At 36.4% G+C, this 19109-nt stretch overlaps 1 protein-coding gene across 1 annotated transcript in view; it reads right to left on the minus strand.

Moving 5' to 3' along the window:
• LOC136102875 (sodium channel protein type 1 subunit alpha) overlaps positions 1 to 16876 on the minus strand; it is a 98049-nt gene extending 81173 nt beyond the window's left edge. The window contains exon 1 of the mRNA XM_065840303.2: positions 16730 to 16876. The gene's annotated coding sequence lies outside the window, so the exon portion shown is untranslated. The remainder of the gene's footprint in view (positions 1 to 16729) is intronic.
• Between the last annotated feature and the right edge of the window lie 2233 nt (positions 16877 to 19109).

Raw genomic sequence — 19109 nt, forward strand, 5'->3', positions numbered from 1 at the left:
TGGCTGTAGCTGTTTTGTCCTCCAAGCTCCCTTCAGAAACATCCTATTGATCCTAAATGCAGTCCAATTGACCCAAATTTTAATTATTTCAGACTTCTCTATGCTGCCACTGCTGGTATAAGCTTTTCAGTTCTCAGGGAGAGTGATCCATCCCAATCTATGAGTGCCTAGCACAGCAGTTTGGCACATGAAAGGTTAGCAACCAAGCCTAAGGGCTTCCAAGGTTAATTGCGTCTGTGCTACCAGTCATGATAAATCTCTTACACGTGTCAATTGTCCTCACCTAAGTTTTGGAGCCTGACCACATCTAAATCTTACTGTACATCCCCCACTCCCCATACACACCTAAGTTGCAGCCTTTCTTAGCCATCCGCAAGGGTATTACTGTCAAACAGTCTCTGTTTTCCACCATACTTACAAGAAAGTAAGTTTATTTGGCCTCATCAAACAAAAACTGCCCATATCCAGGGGGATTTTCTTACTGGTTCTTAGGCTATGTTATCCTGCTGTATACATTCTTAGAAAAGAGATTATAGGTTTCCTCTCAGAGAGTCTTTGCAGGCTTTCTTCATTATCTCAAACTCAGTTTTTTAGATTATAACTCCATTGTTCAAATTTTCAATTTACATCAACGTTGTGCGTTCAAAGAAGACTCCCAGTCACATTTAGGAAACACAAATATCTGCAAAGCTCCCTCATTATCCTCCTTTTAATCTCTTATTTTTCAAGGTACCTTCCATTTTTGGTGGTTAGGCTCTCAGCCACCAAAACTATCTTACTCCTTCACCTTCAAGGTCCTCTTTCTCTCTATGCCACCTGAGCGTTTTCCCTTATACTTACATTGTATGTTGGTAGGAGCAGAGATCCACTTTCTCTCTGTGTTTGAACAACACATAGAGACTGGGGTCCTCGATTCACTACAGAAACCCCCACCTGTTATAGGCATAAAAAATATATATATGTATGCAAAGCAACAGGTCATGTTGGGCACAAACTAAAATAGAACCATTTGCGGGTAAGAATCTAGAATTTATGAGGTGCTGAAGTTCAAGATTGTGTACTTTAGAGCAGTAATAAGAAAGAACACTTTCAGAACTAGAGCCTGACAGAGCCAGAAAGCAGGAGGTTTTTAAGAAACATGTTCCTGAAACTTCCAGAAGCAAAAATATGCCCTACAACACTGAAATACAGTATTTTAACTGAGACAACACATCAAAATATGTATAAAAATCTTGTTTTAATCACCCAAAGCAGTTAATAATTACTGCTTCAGGAAAGTCACCTGAATGAGAAGCATTACACAGAGAAAATCAGACCTGCAGACCTCTAAAGTGAAGGGAAAATTGCTTACTGTCTGGATTTCAGTATAATGCCAATCACAGTGTCACTATCCACAGCCACTATTTAGCCATCTTCGCAATATTTTCTCACATAAAAGAGAGTAAATGACCCATATTTCATATGTGGAATTTATCTGAACAGACAGCTAAAGGCATAAGCCATCCTTTCCCAAACGCTAAGCAATCAAGAATTCACACAAAAGTCGATATAAAATTCTTGTCACTCTGTTCTGGGACACATTATTTTTTGCCTAAACACCCAAATATAGACTGAAATACATACTCTTAGGCCTATCTTATGAAATTCCAGTCGCATATCACAGTCAATCCTACTTTGGTAACAGGAGAGGAAAAATAAACTATTGCCAAAACTGACCAGTTTCCTGCATTTCAGAATCCTACAAAGCATAGGACCCTGAGAAATAAATGTCACTGCTGAGATGCCCAAAGAAACATTATGTGCAAAGAGGTCAAAGAAAAAGGGAGACAAAATTTTGAATAAAACACTGTTATGACTATTCGTTAAATACTACTCAATGTTCTGAAGACAGATTTGTTTCAGAACAGAGAAATAGCTTTGAAAAATAAAATTGAATGTTTACTATTTCCCTGTATTTTAAAAAAACTATGCATACTTCCTCAGGTTTTTTTTAAAAATTATTTTTCCCCAAGAAACTCCATGTCAGCTATTGTCTCCGAATTAGGTATGCAGACAAAAGAGAGGGGGTACTCTATCAGCTACTTCACTTTCTCTTGTTAGCATGTCTCATGATTTATCCTTCCCTACTCTTGAGCAATATGATTTTTTGTTTCTCCCAGCTGAGCAACTAGTGTTCCAAAAAAGTGTTTTCAAAAAATAATTCCAAAATAAAAACCTAAACATATTATTTGAGTGAAAGTAATCTTCAGTTAGAATTCTACTTAAAAGGGACTCGAACTAATCAAGAGGGTTTTTTTTCTAATCTCATTGCACATGTACATCAATAAAGTTGTAAACTTCTGTCTACTATATGTTCCACTCATAAAATATGATGGTGTTTTCACTTCAGGGCAGGTACAGTCCTCATACATGATGATGCAAGACTGCCTCTATGTTAGCATTTCCAAATTTTCTATTTATATTTCTATTAATAGACATATTTTATAATTTTCTATATTTTCTATATATTATACATATTTTGTAAGTTATATTTCTATTTCTATCTGTATTTCTATTTATATTAGCAGGTTTTGTATTTTGGTGCATAGTTGCTCCTTAATAAAGGCTTGTAACATTCTCCACCCTGTGCTCCTAGGATGTGGCTTTGTTTTACAGAATCACAGACAGGCTGAGGTGGACAGGCACTTCTGGAGTTCAGCTTTTGTATCAGAATAAATATATTTTGCAAAACTTTCTCAAGTATCTCTAGGCCACCTGAGTGTAAATTCCAATTGTATAAAATGGTACAGACAGTTTTGTATTTGCCCATCAAAAGGAAACAGTAAACCAGACAGAAATATGCTGAAATAACATCTGGCAAGTCTTCCTCATCTGGATGTGTCAGTAAATACAGTTTTACAATGCTCTCCAGTCCCAGACAACAGCACTATGGAATAAAGTATATTATTTTGCAGCAGATTTTAAGTATATTTGATATGTCTTCCTTTTATCAGAGCCTATATATTTCTTGTCCATTGTTTGTTAAACAAAATCAATTTAGTCTGCCATTAAATAGGAATACATTTTTAATGACTCATATACACTGGTTTTCATGTAAGTATTCCAAATTATTAAAAAGATATAAAGCAAGTTTTTGTTTTAATTAAATCCAGTTTGGCACCTGATTTAGCAGGATACTTTTTAAATTGGTCTTGCGTTTCTTTTAAGTATTGAATCACAATCTTCTACGCTACAATTCAATTTTTTTAATTAGCATTAAAGTCAAACAGTCTATTTGAAGATGTCTCCCTCCATAACATTGACTTTCACAGAAGAAAAATAAGCTGTACGTTTCAAATTTATTTTTCCCAACTATAGACTGTTCCTGAAGGACACTCAAGCCATTATTGTGCTGTTTCCTTTGCCATTGTTAATTCAAAAGTTAAAAATATATATGTTTACTCAACATGTTATTCCAGTTTGTGAATTTATTTAGCTTATTCTAAAGCCTTACTCTTAAAAAACTCTGCACAATAAAATTTTATTACTTTTTTTCTAGGTAATTTCATTATGTATATGTTTATATGAACAACATTTATTTTACTTACTCTGTCGCTTAGAAGCCAATGCACTAATTGATGGTATAAAATCCTGCTGTATTTGGGGACAAAATCACCTCTTGTTAAAAAAGCTGACCATGGCACAGTTTTCACTTGTTTTAGTTAGTAGCTTCCCAAGGAGTTTGGGGGCATGGCTCAAGGGTGAGCTCACATGGGAAGGCACAGCCTCAGGACAGGAGACATACAGGACCAGACCCTCTGAAGACACTGGCTATCTCAATGGCACTTAGTCTTGGCACAGATGGAGAAAAAATGACTAAGAAAAATGTTACTGCAATACATAGATCCTTTTACTTGGAGTGCAAATTTTGTTTCAGACGTAATCGTTTATTATTTCAGAGTATTATATCTGTAATAAACTTTTTGAGACAATATGAAGTCCTGAAAACATAGTAAAAAGGGTCACCCTTTCTGGTCTATCTCCTACGTGTGTGTATACAGAGAAAATAAGTTGAGCTGAAGGTAAAAATATTCAAATGTGAGATTTCTAGATAGTATTTGAATCACATAGTTAATGTTTAAGAAAAAATATTTTTAAAACTATTGGATAACTTCTTTTTCAATTAAGCATGGTTAACGTAGCCAGTATGGAGCTCTGAAAAGTTGTCTGTTTCTATCCATCACTGCACATTTCACGTTATATGTTTGGCATTATTTAGGCTTTCATTTCAGAAAATGAATGTATCATATTGTGTTTCTCAGCTGTGAAAAATACTGAATATTAACATAAAATATAGAACATTGAAATGGCTCTGGAACACTCACTTTAATCAGCTTTTGAAGTGTTATACTTCTCTGCTGAAGATAAACTATCAATTTAAAAATGCTTTTTAATTAAATGTATGGTATTCTCCTGATAGTAAGAAAGAGTCAATCAGATTTTTCAAATATCCTTTCCTATTCCTTTTATTAGCATACTCACTAAGGTTAACCAGTAAAGCCTATTTAATCTAAAGAAACACCACAAAATTAGATAACTTTTTAGGATATATTTTCTGTTCTTTACAAAAATATATTTGGTGTTGCAGAGTGTATATTTATCAAGACATACGTAGAATATACTGTAGAATAAATTCTTGAGGAGAGGCTTATATACTTTAAGAAAATTCTACCGAAGATAGCTTCTAGACGGCCCATTTTGGGCCCTCTGTAATTGATTACATACTTTTCTTTAAGTCTGTTGTACCTCAGTTATCTACTTCTTTTCGCAGACTCGCAGAAAAATTGGTTTGGAAACAATTATCAGAGGCCACCCAGTTCATCTTCCTGTCCAAGACAAAATTGCTATACCTATTATATTTCCCAAGAGATGTTTCATCTAACCCCTTCCTACAGACCTTCAGACAAAATATCCCCTGATACTCCATTGCCACTCTTCACTATCATTTGTCTTACAAAGTTTGTTCCCTGTATCTCATCTGGATGAGCCCATTTCTTCAGTTTTCCTGTTCCATCCACTAGGAACATAAAGAACAGAATTAATTTTCAGTATCAGCTGCTAATGATCCACCAGCCTCCTCCCTTCTGTTTTCACTTCTAGACCTGCTTCAGGAATCCTTCGAAGATACTGGAAGAGCCCTGCTGGGACATTCCTAGGAGGAGCACCTATCATCTTCCTCAGAAGTATCTTGGTCATTAATTCCTCCGGGCAAATTCCTACAATAATGTGCAACAAAACAGATAGATGCTTTAGATCATTTAAGAAAATGAAAGATCTTGCTCTGAAGTAAACATCATTGAAGAGTAAGTAGAAAATGGAGTCCAGGGAGGAATGAGAGGATGTATCGCAGGCAAATACATCTGGAACACAATCAAGTGACTGGCTTAAAATGCACTTAAATAACCATACATTTGAAAGCATCCTCCAGATACATTACTTCAGTTAAAAAGTAGTGTAGCTGCTCCTTAGTTTTGTCATCTTTGACCAATACCACTATTAAATATATCTTGTTTGAATCACAAACAAGATATATTTACATTTTACATTTATTTCTAAGCTTTACATTTATTTTCTAAGCTTTACATTTATTTCTAAGCCTTTCTTTCTGTCTTTGACAGGATTTGGCTTTTTGTTTGTTTTTGTTTTGTTTTACCAGGAGGATGATCTTCAGTGTTTTGAACTGTATTATGAAGTAATTCTAAAGAGCCAATGCTGGAAGCAAATCAGAGAATCTGTTTAAGGAGTAGAGGAAAGATGAAAAAGATTGATCTGCATGTTTACAAGGTACTAAAATAAATTACCAAGATAGAAGGCATGAGATGGGATGGGATAAAGCTTGAAAACATAAACTGAGCTGAACGTTTCTGAGGCCAAAAATAGAAGGGCTATGTCCTCTCCTTTTTTTTTTTTTAATAGATTTGTGGGGGGAAAAAAAGAGAAAATTAATAAAAATAAGAATGGAAACACTTTAAAATAGAGCCCTGGGAAGATGGTGGGAGATGCTTGGGATTCTGCTGAGACAGAAAGCAATGGAAACTTGTGTTCAGAAAAAGCAACATAATGAGAATTTCCTAGCACAAAGAGGAAGGAGAGCGCCTTCCAGGGCTGATAAAAGCAAATAGTAAACAGAATTGTGGCTTACTCAGAAATGCATTTTTTTCAAGTGATATTTAGTATGGCAGGGAAGGGTCGTACTCAAAATTTTGGTAATAAGTACAAAAAAATTCAATTATTTTTGTCAGAGCTAGATAGCTCTGTGAAAGGGGCCTGCAAGCACACACTGGTGGAAATGCAAGAGACAGAACTTATGACACAGTAATCACTAAGAGACAGGAAGCCTGAAAACAGTGAACAGCCATGTATTCAGTAAGACATCACAGTGATTCTTTAAATAAATAGTACTAATATTCAGTAAAAAGAGATCAGTCTGTTTTCCAGAAATTGGACTAACCTCACTATGATAAGGGCAATGATTTCTGAGTCTACATTTGTCATTTACCTAATTACTCCATCCATAACAGACTTTCAGTTGTTTCTATCCAACTTGTGTATGTTTTTATGGAAAGGATTCTACAGAGAACAAACCTACATCTAGAAAAAATAGAAGTAACATGTGCCAGAACTACTGAGTTTTGGGAAAAACATCTGAAGAACTTCCATGATATTCCCCATCTCCCTACAAGATCAGATTCAGTCAGAAACATGAGTTGTAGCTTTTAATGGTTAACATTTACTCAAAGGTTCCTTTTTTTTTTTTTTCCATTTTAGAATGTTTCAGATTTATGATCGTTTTCTCTTTGAGCAATTTGATCTCTTAAGTGCTCTAAAACATTATGCTAAAAAAAGCCTAATGGTCTTCTTTATCCATTATGTCTTACTGACAGCACATTTTTTTTCTCAGTTTACAAGTGTGAATATATATTGTTCAATTTTTAATTTAGCTTGCCTTCTGTTGTATTCATTTTGGCATCAACAGAAAGTCTACAGGACAAATATGGGTCTCTTACTCGTGTGGAATCCCCCTGCCTCCTATATATATCTGCTGTCTCCAGCAGAGAAAAAGAAGGTAGAATATGTTTCTACTACTGGAAGAGAATCAACAAATCTCTTCATGATGTTTAGCCCAAAAGACCAAACATGTTTTCCCACAGGTGAGTTGGTAATGGAGTTCCGAAAATTAATAAAATAAAAGACATTCATCCCAAAGAGCATCACACTTCTAAATACATATACACAGAAATTACTTCAAGCTTTCTGCTCCTTTTCAAAAAGAAATTTGCAAAGAACTATCCACTTCTTCTAATTATTGACAGAATATTTCTCACAACCAAGAGAAGGAAAACATTCTTCTTTAATCTCAGTTCTTCAACTTCAGATAGACAAAAATGATAGAAAAAAAAATCTGTAAAATACCATTTAAGAGACAAAATATAATGCTAAGCTTTGTGATTTTGTCCCCTTCTGTCATTAATGCAGAGAACTCTTACAGCAGAATTCACATGTTGGAAGGATGTGGTGTGACATGGACAGTAGCAGTGATGCCAGGCTTCAAAGTCAACAAGCAGCTGTCCTTTAAAGCACTTGGCATTGGGATAGTACATTGAAGTGTCATTTCATAGACACTCTAAAGGTCTTCTAGTTCCAGACCACCTTCATTTTAAAAACTAAATAATATGTCATTTATTTTAGTTTCCAAATATCTCAGTTGTTGACATTTACGACTTCTGAAACTTCAAAGCAAGTTTAGATTATGACACTTTTCAATGCAGATTTCAGTGATCAATAAAGCAGCACCCTTGCCCCGATATAAAGTATTGTTGCAAACAACTGATGAGATATATGATTCAATGATATACATTCATCTATATAATTTTCCTGTAAGTCATTATAGTCAGACTTTTGAAATTATTTCTTTCTGGTACAAGATATTATGCAAATTGCTGCTGTTTTCCTAGAATTTCCATAGAATTGTACTGATTATACTATGCTTTATGCAATAAAGATTTGCCATCCCTTGAGACAGGCTAAATGTCTTACTTCCACACCCCCACACCACCCCCCATCATTGATACCCTCTTTAAAACAATGAAAACTTTCTGTGACTACCCGGCAAATGAGGACAATCAGTTTAAGGCTGCCTGTCACTAATTTGCTTTCTTAAGTCTAAATACTTCAGCAGATATTCAAGATCACACAAACCAGGCTCAACAGAATAAACCAACAGGGTGTCAGTCTTGACAGCAATCATCCTGTTATTGTTTCACATTAGATTCTCAGAGTAATTTTTAGCAGTCTTTTTTCCTTTGTACTTTAGCTTAATGTATCAGTCAAGCCTGAAAAATACAAAAGAAAAGTATGTGGATTTCAAGAATACAACACTAATATCAGACGATATAGCTCAGGAGTTTGACACCATTGCTACAAAATAAGCATTTCTGGAATAAGTACAATTGAATCAGTTTTCAACAGGGACAGAAAACACCGATCCATTTTCAAATACTGCAGAATGATCAACAACATTTTCAAAGCGGGGACGAAGGGCGGGTGGGTTGAACACACAGCCCAATCCCAGTTAAATTAGTTCAGTGGGAGTCTTTTAAGCACATACCTCAGACAAGCAGCAGAGAAGAAATCCATTTTAGAAAAGATGCTGAAAGAGCTTGATGTCCACCTGGCAAATTTCTTGTGCTGTTTGAAAAAGCAAGACGGTTCAGATGAACCGAGTTACATCTACAGCATTACAACCAGTCCTGATCAGTATAAACCAAAGTAAGAGCTTCTAGCAGTGTACCTGATCAGAAAAACTAAGGGCACAGGGAGATGGGGAGAGGGGGAAAAAGAGGAGGGAGCCTTTTCTTCCTTAAGTAAAGCTCAAACATTTGTGTGAAGCATTTGGCCTTAAAGCAGAGCTTCTCTATGGGTAGGAAAGCTGAACACTCCTGCAATGCTAGTATTTCAACTAAAAACTATTTGCTTCAGCCCTTAATACGTTTTCCATGTGAAGGAACAACATGATCTCTGTTAACTTCTGAACAGCTCAGAGGAAAAACCTTGAATAATAATTTCAACACTACCCCCCCAAACTGGCAAACACCCAAAAATATAAAGCCAGTGCGATCCATCTTGTAACAAAATGCTGTACTGCCAAAAAGACCCAACTGCAGATTTTGAAACATTTTTAAAAACCAGGAGAATTGGATTTTCTCCTTAATTATATGTTTCACAATAACTACCAATCAAGCATGACGAAATGATTAAAAAAAGCTGGGGGGCACCCCGTGTGGACAGCTAACATAAATGAACTAAGGTCTGGGACTTAACATCCTGCTGTCTTACCTGATAAAAGATGAATTTCAAATGTATTATGAGAGGGAAAAAAACAACCAACCAAAAAACACAAAAAAAGCAAAACAAAACAAAAAGAAAAAAACCAGAACGCAGTAGATAGTGATGATGAAATGCTTGAAATGTTCACTAATAAACTTTTTCAGATTCCTAGCTCCAAAAGATTACCAGGTATTTATAAATACCTGTATTCTCAATGCGAAGGAAAAAACAAACAAACCAACAACAACAAAAAAACCACGAACAAACCAAAAAAGCCCACAAAAGCTCTGCAGTATCCTCTCTGCTTCTCTGCTGCATTCTCTGTTTGCTGTTCTGAGACTCTCTCTATGGTACCTAACACAAGTCAGCAAATAGCAGGCAAAAGGAAAACGGGAGCGGGGGCGGGAAACGGGGGAAATGGGAGGCAGAGAGAGACAGAGAGGAAGGTGAAGAAAGAAAAAAAGGGAGAAGGGGAAAAAAAAGATACTGAGCCATCACCTTAACGGACAGCCCCATCTACCGGCAAAAGAAACGAACCAGCTGTAGAGGTTTGCTTTTAAAAAGAGATTCTGACTTACACGGGTCTGAAGACCTACAGCCGCATGCTCCTTCAGCAAGAACAAAGGGCAGGGGTTGTTTTGAGTACATGTCCTTATCCAGTGTTAAAGAACAAAAAATTCTCATTAATTTTCATTCTTTTCTGTTAATTATTTGTCTCTGAAACATGAGAAGGAAACAGTTTGGGTAAAGGTGGAAGGTGGTCTGTTACGAAAGCACCAGAAACCTTTCTAGGTCAGCCCTTGCATGTCACAAGCAAACGCTACCTGTCCTCTGTCTTGTCTTAAACCTCCCCGCTGAGCGCTGGTGGTAGATTCAATATCTTCAGTCATGGGATCAATAAAAGAAAAAAAAACCTCCTGTGCCAGAGTCATGTGACGTGTCCATCTATCACAGACAGCGCTGCCAATCACACAGCCTGGTACACGACTGCCACGTCAGAGCTATACATTCCTGTGTTCAGATGACAGCTGCACAGCCAAATCTGGAACTTGGACAAAAAATGCTCCTTTTTATTATAATTCAGACTGCTAAGTAACGGTATCTGCTAATCCAGCAAACTCCAGCTGCACTGGACCAGCCTCAGTTTGAGCTAAATCGGACAGCATTATGTATTTCCTGTTTTGCTTTCTTGACAAAAGAAAAGGAAAAAGAAGTGGAACTGGGATGTGCATCAGCGAACACTTTTGTAACCCCTTGTTTCAGCCACACTGAGGGGAGTGGGCACAGTATGGCAGGAAAGGGAGGGTGCAGTTACTTGGAAGGTGAGAGATGCATAAAAGAAGGGCCAAAAATAATATTGCATTTCTTTCATGGTGTAATACAATTTTGGCAAGCAAAGACAAAAGAAAATACACCTAATTAATACCTGTAAGCAATAAGGCTGTCATCTATGATATAACTGGTCCTTCACATGTTAGTCAGTGATTCAGTGACCCCAGGCAGCTATAATGAGTTCGATCCTCTAGAGTCAATTCCAGTATTGTTCTGATATGTTCTTTAATATTTTTACATAACAAGGTTTTTGACTGCTTAAATTTTTGCTTGAATCCCAGCTATGTGAAGCCAAATTTCTCTACCTCCCAGCGGTGGCCTTACATGTTTGGCCCTTCACAACAAGCACTTGGAGCCTCTCAGCAGAGTACCTACTAGTCAAGCATTTATCAATGCAGAATGTTATAAACAGCTGTTCTAACACTGAAATCTAATCTCATAATTTTAAAAATATTTTCTTTGCAAATACTACAGTGATTAAAAAAAGAACACAGCAAACAACCTTATGACACTAAATATTTAGTTAAAATATATCATAATATAACCAAATACTAAGGCTCAAATAGTATCCTGCAACGGGCAAGACCAGGTTGGATACAACCATGCAATCGGTCTCCTTTGAATGTGCCTGGACACGGATTTAGAAAGGCTTCACGTGTGGTCACGTTTCACTGCTGCCATGATCACCAGTTTCGAATCCAGCTTTTCTGCTGGCACTACTGGTCAGCTGCTCAGTAGCTCAGGTAGCTCCTCACTACCCAAATGTACTTCAGTTCTCTGACCTTGAGGTAGAAAGAGCTATAAACCCTTATTATTATCAGCTGGTAACACACTCTTTAACTGTTTGATTCTTATTTAGGTATAATTGTAGAAACTGGGTTATCTTTTTTTCATAGATTTGCAAAGTTCTTCAGTGCTATAAAGAACATTTGCAGGTGACAAATTACTTTGTTGTGCTAGTAGCACCTCTGACTCAGAATCATCCTTAAGATTTCAAATACTAAACAGATGTCCAGATACAATTGCTGATGCCAACTGATCATTCCCTCATGAAGGATGTTTCTGGAAATGATGAATTGTCTGGTGTTTACAAATGCAGATTTATCACTAGGTTGAAAGGCAGAATGTTTACTCCTCAGCTTGAAGTTCTAATGAGTTCCTGTAGTCTTTGCTACAGTCTGGGCATGTTTGACATTTTATAGGTAAATATTGCCTTTTGAAATGCAATAAACACCACAAAATAAAACAATAAACTAAGAATTTGGGTAGTTTGAACAATAAACACTGGGCAGTAAATATTTCTGAGATACCTCATGTGCCTACAGTTTTCATCCTGAACATAACACTGACCATACCAAATTTCCCCCCAGCTCAAACATAATTTTAATGCATTATGAAAGCATGCAGTTTTCAATAGTCCTAAAACATCCTTCAGTAAGCTTCAGTAGAGGTGCAGCATAGGATGCTTAATGATGACTGACTTTGTTAATGATACTTGGAGATCTCTAAAGTACTGAAAGCTTTTTTTTTTAAGCACCCTTTCTCACGGCTCAGATTTCATGTCACACTGGCATAACCAGATACTCAAGTTCAGGTCCACCTGCTTAAGTGTCAGGAAAACTGGTAGGATTTGTGGTTATCTTCAAAAGCTCTTTTGGTGGCTCCTTGAACCAGACTGCCATCTGATATACAGTCTCAGAAAGAAGACTTTATCAACACAATAGCAGCTTCTTCCCAGCTGCTAAGGGGCCAAATCCCTTGAATTCTGAAGAAAACAACAATAATTATGAAAAAGTACAGCTGCTCCAATTCTGAGATGAAGTGAAAGTTAGTAAATAAAACATGGTCTCCCCTCTCCCCCCAGAATTCCAGCTTGTCTTTTTTACTGTCTCTAAACAAACAGGACACGGCTAATAGCTCACAAAATAATTACCAAAACCAACCAAGTCTGGGATAGTCATGACATTTACTTTGGAAATTTCTGATCACTTCTTCCTGCAGGGATGATGACAACTCTCAACCTGAGTGCCCAAGGAGCAATCATCTGAATGGACCTGGGCTGAAGCAACCATCCAACAGGCCCAAAGGAGAGCACCTCCATGCCCTGCACAGCAGGGACACAGTTGCCAGGCAAACCCCCATTGCAGCCTTGAGCTTGCAGTTTTGTAGACTTCAGATTCTGCAGACCTGGTAAGTTTGCATTAATGGAGATTTGTGGTTCACTTGCCCTCACACGGATTTTGACCACTTCTGCTCTTGGCTCTGCCTCAGGAATTACTTTGCAAATATTTAAGAGCGCTGATGAAGAACAGCCCAACATATTTTTTGCTCAAGTGCCACAAAATGCCCACCCTTAGTGATAACCAAGCACTAGGAACTTCTGGTTTTCTTCAGCACTTGACAGGATTGATCTGGAAGTCCTTCTCTTGTGATCCTCTGCAACACAGTTCCCTTTCTGAAAGCAACCTATAGTGAACTCCAGCTGAAGAAAAAGAGAATGTAGCTCTTTCTATCACTATTCTGTTTCAGCATTTGCAGTGCAAACATTACAGTTCAGTACAATCTAGAGAAACCTTTAAAATTAACTTTTAGAAGCTTGGATGTTCAGCCATAGCAGTAACCATGAAAGCAGCAACACAAGACTGTTTTTTATATACACAATGAATAAAGTGTTAACAGCAATTTTTATACACATTTTTTTAATAGCAGTGTCTGAGGTCCATTTAATTTATCAAAACATGAAGAAATCTCCTTTGATTCTTTAAAGTATCTCTTTCTAGTGTTCCAGGAATGAATTCTGCAAATTGCAGTGGGTGTGAAAAACTGGTGATGGAGTGTATGTGTATCTAATATGTAAGGAATGAGCCATCCAATATCCTCCATGGATAAGCAGGCGAACTTGATAATCCTGGGCGCTTTTTATCTTTCTACATTTGTGAATCAATCATACTGCAGTCACAGAAGAGCTATACAAGCAGTTGAGGATGGAAAAACATCATAATGGAAAACCAGGACCTGGAAAAATGACGTGGACTGTAGCAACACAGAAGATTGCATCTAACTAGGTTCAATGAAAAGCAGGGCAAACCTTTGAATATAACTTTTTGCACAAGGAATAGAGTATATCTACCAGCTTCTAAACAGGTATCTTCTAAACATTTGGAATGTTTCTGTGTACTAGATGGAAATAAAAGTTGGCAGTTCTGGACAATCAAAGATCTGCATTTGTGAGAGCCCAGACTTACCTGGAAAGCTTGTGAAGTGTACTATGACACTCTTCCATTTAGATGATACATGAAGATAAACTAAAACACAGACGTTTGAAGCCTTCCTTTTTCAATTTAGCACTAACTTAGCACATGAATGTAATCACAAAATATACCTCTAGTACTCAATTAAAATGGGATGATAAAATCTGAAATATAAATATCTTTACAGAAACTAATAGTCTAATATATACTCCTATACTTTGCTAATGTTATGGTTTACAAAAAATGGTTTCACTATTGCTTATGCTAAACACATTATTCTAAAAATAATGTTGCTCACACACTTCTATACTGTTTCCATGCTCCTCAGTTTTAGTGACATTTCCATGGCTATGAAGAGAGCTGAGAAACTCCCTTTCAGGACAGAAAACTCTAGCACTGGGAAGAAAAGTGAAAAGTTTGTCAGAAACTCAAGCTGCTTATTGTGATGTGAGGGAATATATAGAATACTGAAAGCAAGCTACTGAGGTAGCCATGGATTAGACAATTCCAGTAAACCACAGAAAAATGCTAGGAGGAGGCGCTGACCACTAATGGTCAATATCCTGCACTGTAGTGGGTTCAAAACATACCTTAGAGCTCAGATTCAATTTCTCAGACCCAAAGTAATACACCAGAGTATAAGAAAGATAAATACACATAGGAAACACCATTTTCTAACACTTTGTATCCCACTGAAGCATCTGCACCTTGCTATGCTGAGAGTGCTGTGCATGCCCTGCTATGAACCATGATGCAATAAAACTAAAAATAACACATCCAGAGAGTGATCATACATTTAAAGACAATAAGTCTTCTTTAGAATTATTATTCTATATGCTATTAATACTCCTTAAGCCTGTAAGAAAATACCTCAAGCACCCACACTTGAAATTGGAAGGAACACAGTGTACGCATATATGATAGCATAACTATTTTAGAACACTTCAGGCAACAAGAAGCAAAGAATCTGAAGTACTTCATTAAAATAATGCATGGTACCCAGCAGTTTTGTTCTAAGTTCTACACTATGCTATCATTTTAAGAGTTTGTTTGCAAGACGTACTTCTGTATTTCGAAGTATAAAATTGTGTGTTAAAATATTACACAAGGTAATACATTGCATGGCAAAAGAGGTGTTTTCAAGATACCAAAAATGAGTTACATTTTCTTGAACCTAACTTCTCTCACAATGTAATAAATGAAGGCAGCAGCCTGGTATTTCTACTATATCACAGCATAGATCTACATGATTGTCATTTAAAAAAAAAAAAAAAAGAAAGAAAAAGTAATTTAATAACTGGTAAGGTAAGACCCTGATGAAGAGACAAGTAACTGCTTGACAGTTCTTTTCAAGAGAAAAAGAGCTTCTAAAGATAATAAGAAAATGATACAACAATTTACTTCACAAACAAGTGTTGAAATTGAATTCTAACAGTTATTTCTAGAACAGTGTGAAGAACTACTAGTTTCTAGTGAGGGAAAAAACCCCACAATTACAGGACTTCCACTCTGCCCATCAAAAATAGTTTTATTCTGATATTAACACATAATCTTTTATTAATATTCAATGTTACTTTGATTTAAGAAAGGGACCTTGCTATTTATTCTTAGAGTGAGCAGTTACTTATTAGACATGAAAATTCTGTAAATGCCATATTGTCAATAGACAATAGTTTTGCCTTTTTAATTTTCTGTTTTGACGCTCATTAACATAATTCAATAGAAACATCACTATTTTAAAGTTAATATATTAAATGGAATCTTGGTGGTAAGCTGTTAAATGTAACTCATTCATACAATGCTGACCAAAAGGGAAAAAAAAAACAAAAACAAAAGTTGCTGTCCAAGGTACTGTACATAAACACAAGTTTTCTAATTATCTCCCAAAATATTAAAATATTTACTATATAGTAACTGTCCCTAGCAAGCAGGCTAGCCTTGCTGAATTTCCCTACATGATGCTGCAGTATCAGTGTTATGCTGTTACTTTCCAGGGCCTCTTCTGCTGCATTCCAGTATAATCAGATGTTCCAGCACCTGACAATACGTATAATTTGGTTAAGGACGAACCTGTTCTATGTTTTGTCACAGACTGATTTGTCAGCAGAGTGGAAATACAAAAAAAATCTTTCCATTCTAGATGCTGCATGAAAAAAAAAGCTATACTGTAATATAAATCTAGCTAACACGTAGTGTTCTGGCATTCTGCAGAGCAGTCACTAAATATAATTTTATCTGCAGTATTCACCTTACATATTTCAGAAGCATACAGATTCACTCATTCATGCAGTAAATAGCAAAGAGTATCTTGGATTTAATTGCTACTTCAAAAAATAACTTAAGAGTTCACTACAATTAAATACAATTGCTAAAATTTTGCTTTGTTTAATAAAGGAAGCATATTTGTAATCTGCAAGGCTAAAACAATGCAACAGCCAGGAACTGCAGTAAACCTCTCAGAGCTAATAGCTATATCCAATAATGCTTTCCCACACCACCTTCAAGCAAATGCACTTCATTCACTGCTTAATCATTCAAATTAACAATAATCCCCATACAGTTAGAAAAGATGTTAGTTAAACAAACCCAATTTATGATTTATTTATTTGTAAAGCATCTTGAAGCTGAGATGCCTAGAAGAACTACTACTCTGTTCATTCAATCATGCTGACAGAGCTGGTTTCACCTAGCAAATTCTCTCTGCAATTCACAGCATGGCTGACAGCTATCTGCATAGAAAAATAGCACAGTAACCACTTAAATAATGCAAAAATGTTTACCCAAGGAGATGTAGCAAAGATCAGGATCCAGCTTCCAGACCCCATGAAGCATGAAGCTGAGGAAGCAATCCACCAGCTTGCTCAGGCCAGCAGTGTCTCTCCTACACTTGACCTAGACTGCCTTACATAATGAGGAATCAGTGCTGTATCCTGTGCGGAGGAGCAAGCTGAATGTCATCACTGGCAGAAGTAGGGAGAACTGGCAGCAGGCAGGCTGGTAGTTAGCATGGAGATCACGAAGTCTGCTTTCCCTGGGTGTTCTGGGAGAAAACATAAGAACAGCTCAGAAGTGCTGCTGTCATTCCTCCCCTGGAACGAATGACCGGAAGGAGCAAGGGTGTTACGAATATGAGGCAGCTAGCCAGGGCTAAAGCTGCATCTGCACCTACTGTCAAGGTAGCAGAACTCCCGCCACTCTTTATCTAGAGGACTGCACAGCTACAGTGAACAGGAGAGCAACTGCAAGGCAAAGTAAGGAAGGAGAGACACAGACAGCTGCTGCATACATTTCTCTATATGTTACCCATTGTGGTAAGTAGAAGAAAAGCAACGGTATAAAACAAAATACCGGGATTAACTTCCAAATGGAAGTGCTATTCCCTTAAGTAAACTTTACTGCATGCAACTAAATTTCTAGAAAAATAACCATTTGTTACCTGTTTTTAAAGTGGTTGTATTACAGTAATTTTGATATTTTCAAGAAAATGCTGGGTAAGATGCATTCCTGGTTGTGAAGATGTTTACAGGCACTTCTTGTATTTTTTTTGTATTTTTTGGAGAGCAGCTTTGGAATATTTCTCAGTTTATTATTGTTTTGGTTATATTAACACTTCTTTTGCGGGGGCCACTAGAGGAGAAACAAGTATCCAGGCTTAGCCAGCAGCTAGAAACCTACACAGCCTTGTTTACAAAAAGCAGCTTTACATTAATTTAAATCACTGCATATAACTTGTATTCCATATTTATTTGAATACTTGAATAGTAAGTAAAGAGCCTTACTGATAATGCATATATAAAATATGCTTGAATTAGTATTTTGAGTGATATAGTTTCTCCTTAGAAAAGAAAGCAAAGGTTTCACTAAGATAGGGCATCTTAAGTTTTCTAGTTATATGAGAGACAGTTTGATTAGGCATGATCAAGAGTAATGCAACTGGACACAAATACCTAATGTCAGAGATCAGCATCATTTGATAATGAATACAAAAAAGGAGAGATAAAGAAAATATAATTTAATAATATTTAATGCTCCATTTTATGAAAGTACTTCTATATTTGATGGTCCTTCTTGTTTAAATTAAATGGGTTTGGGTGAGTAAGTGAAATAATGGACATAATTCTCCATACAGCTCTGAAACTTGCCAAGTTAAAATCCTGGGCTGCATTAAAGAGGAAAGAGGAACTCAGCAGTAGCATTGCGGCAACACCAAAAGACAGGTCACCAAACTCACTGAAAGTTTTAGTATCAAGGTAGGACATTGGCTGGGTTTTACAGAAGTCAGCTTAGGTACAGAGACTATTACACTTAGTCATGCCTTTAGCAGAATAAACGTGATTTGAGCTCTGATCTCAAATGGGAAAATCAAGGTGAAGGTGAAAGGAGCATAAGTAATCCAGTTTTTGTTTACAAAATCTACTGAAATTATTATTTCTCTTTTATCAATAAGCATACAATGACCTTTCTAACAAATTTGATCAGGTTAAAAAAATATACTTCTGTTTTTTTAAATATGTTTTTCTAGTTGGATATACTAGCCGTGGGTTTAAAGTATAATGTGGAGACAAAAAATAATGCAAGGGAAATATCATCTGAGAACAATTTTTAAACAGTTAATGCTGGTTTTGAAGTCAGTAACATCCAGTCAGTGCAATTTATTTGTACCGCATCAGCAAATAATATTAAACATGGTGCATTTATTCTTACTGGTGCTGACTGATAATGAGGAGTCTCTATTAAAACTTGATATAATTTATATGTACCAGCCTCTACTTTTGGTGTTTCAAGTGTCAAATAAGAGTATTTTCTTACAAGAAAACTATTTACATGCTGTTGAAAATACAACCACCACCAGCTATGAAAGTAAACAATGACAGTTTAATTAAGGTGCTAAAAGTTGGCGATTCTGTTGATCACAGCACTCAAAAACATCAAAGTAGCCAAACCACTCATCTAAAGCCAGCTCAGATGCCTCCACAGCCATGCCACAGTTAATACAATACCAGGATAATCTGCTTACAGATAATAAATGTTGACCACATCAGGTAGATAAATAAAGTTTGTAGGTAAACTATAGGTAAACCAACCCAACACACAGACATTGAGTAGAAAATGCTGCCTAAATGAACAGAATAGCAAACTTGACTGTCAGCATTGCAAAGG

This window comes from Patagioenas fasciata, chromosome 7, assembly GCF_037038585.1.
Source record: "Patagioenas fasciata isolate bPatFas1 chromosome 7, bPatFas1.hap1, whole genome shotgun sequence".
In the NCBI taxonomy this organism is placed as follows: Eukaryota; Metazoa; Chordata; class Aves; order Columbiformes; family Columbidae; genus Patagioenas; species Patagioenas fasciata.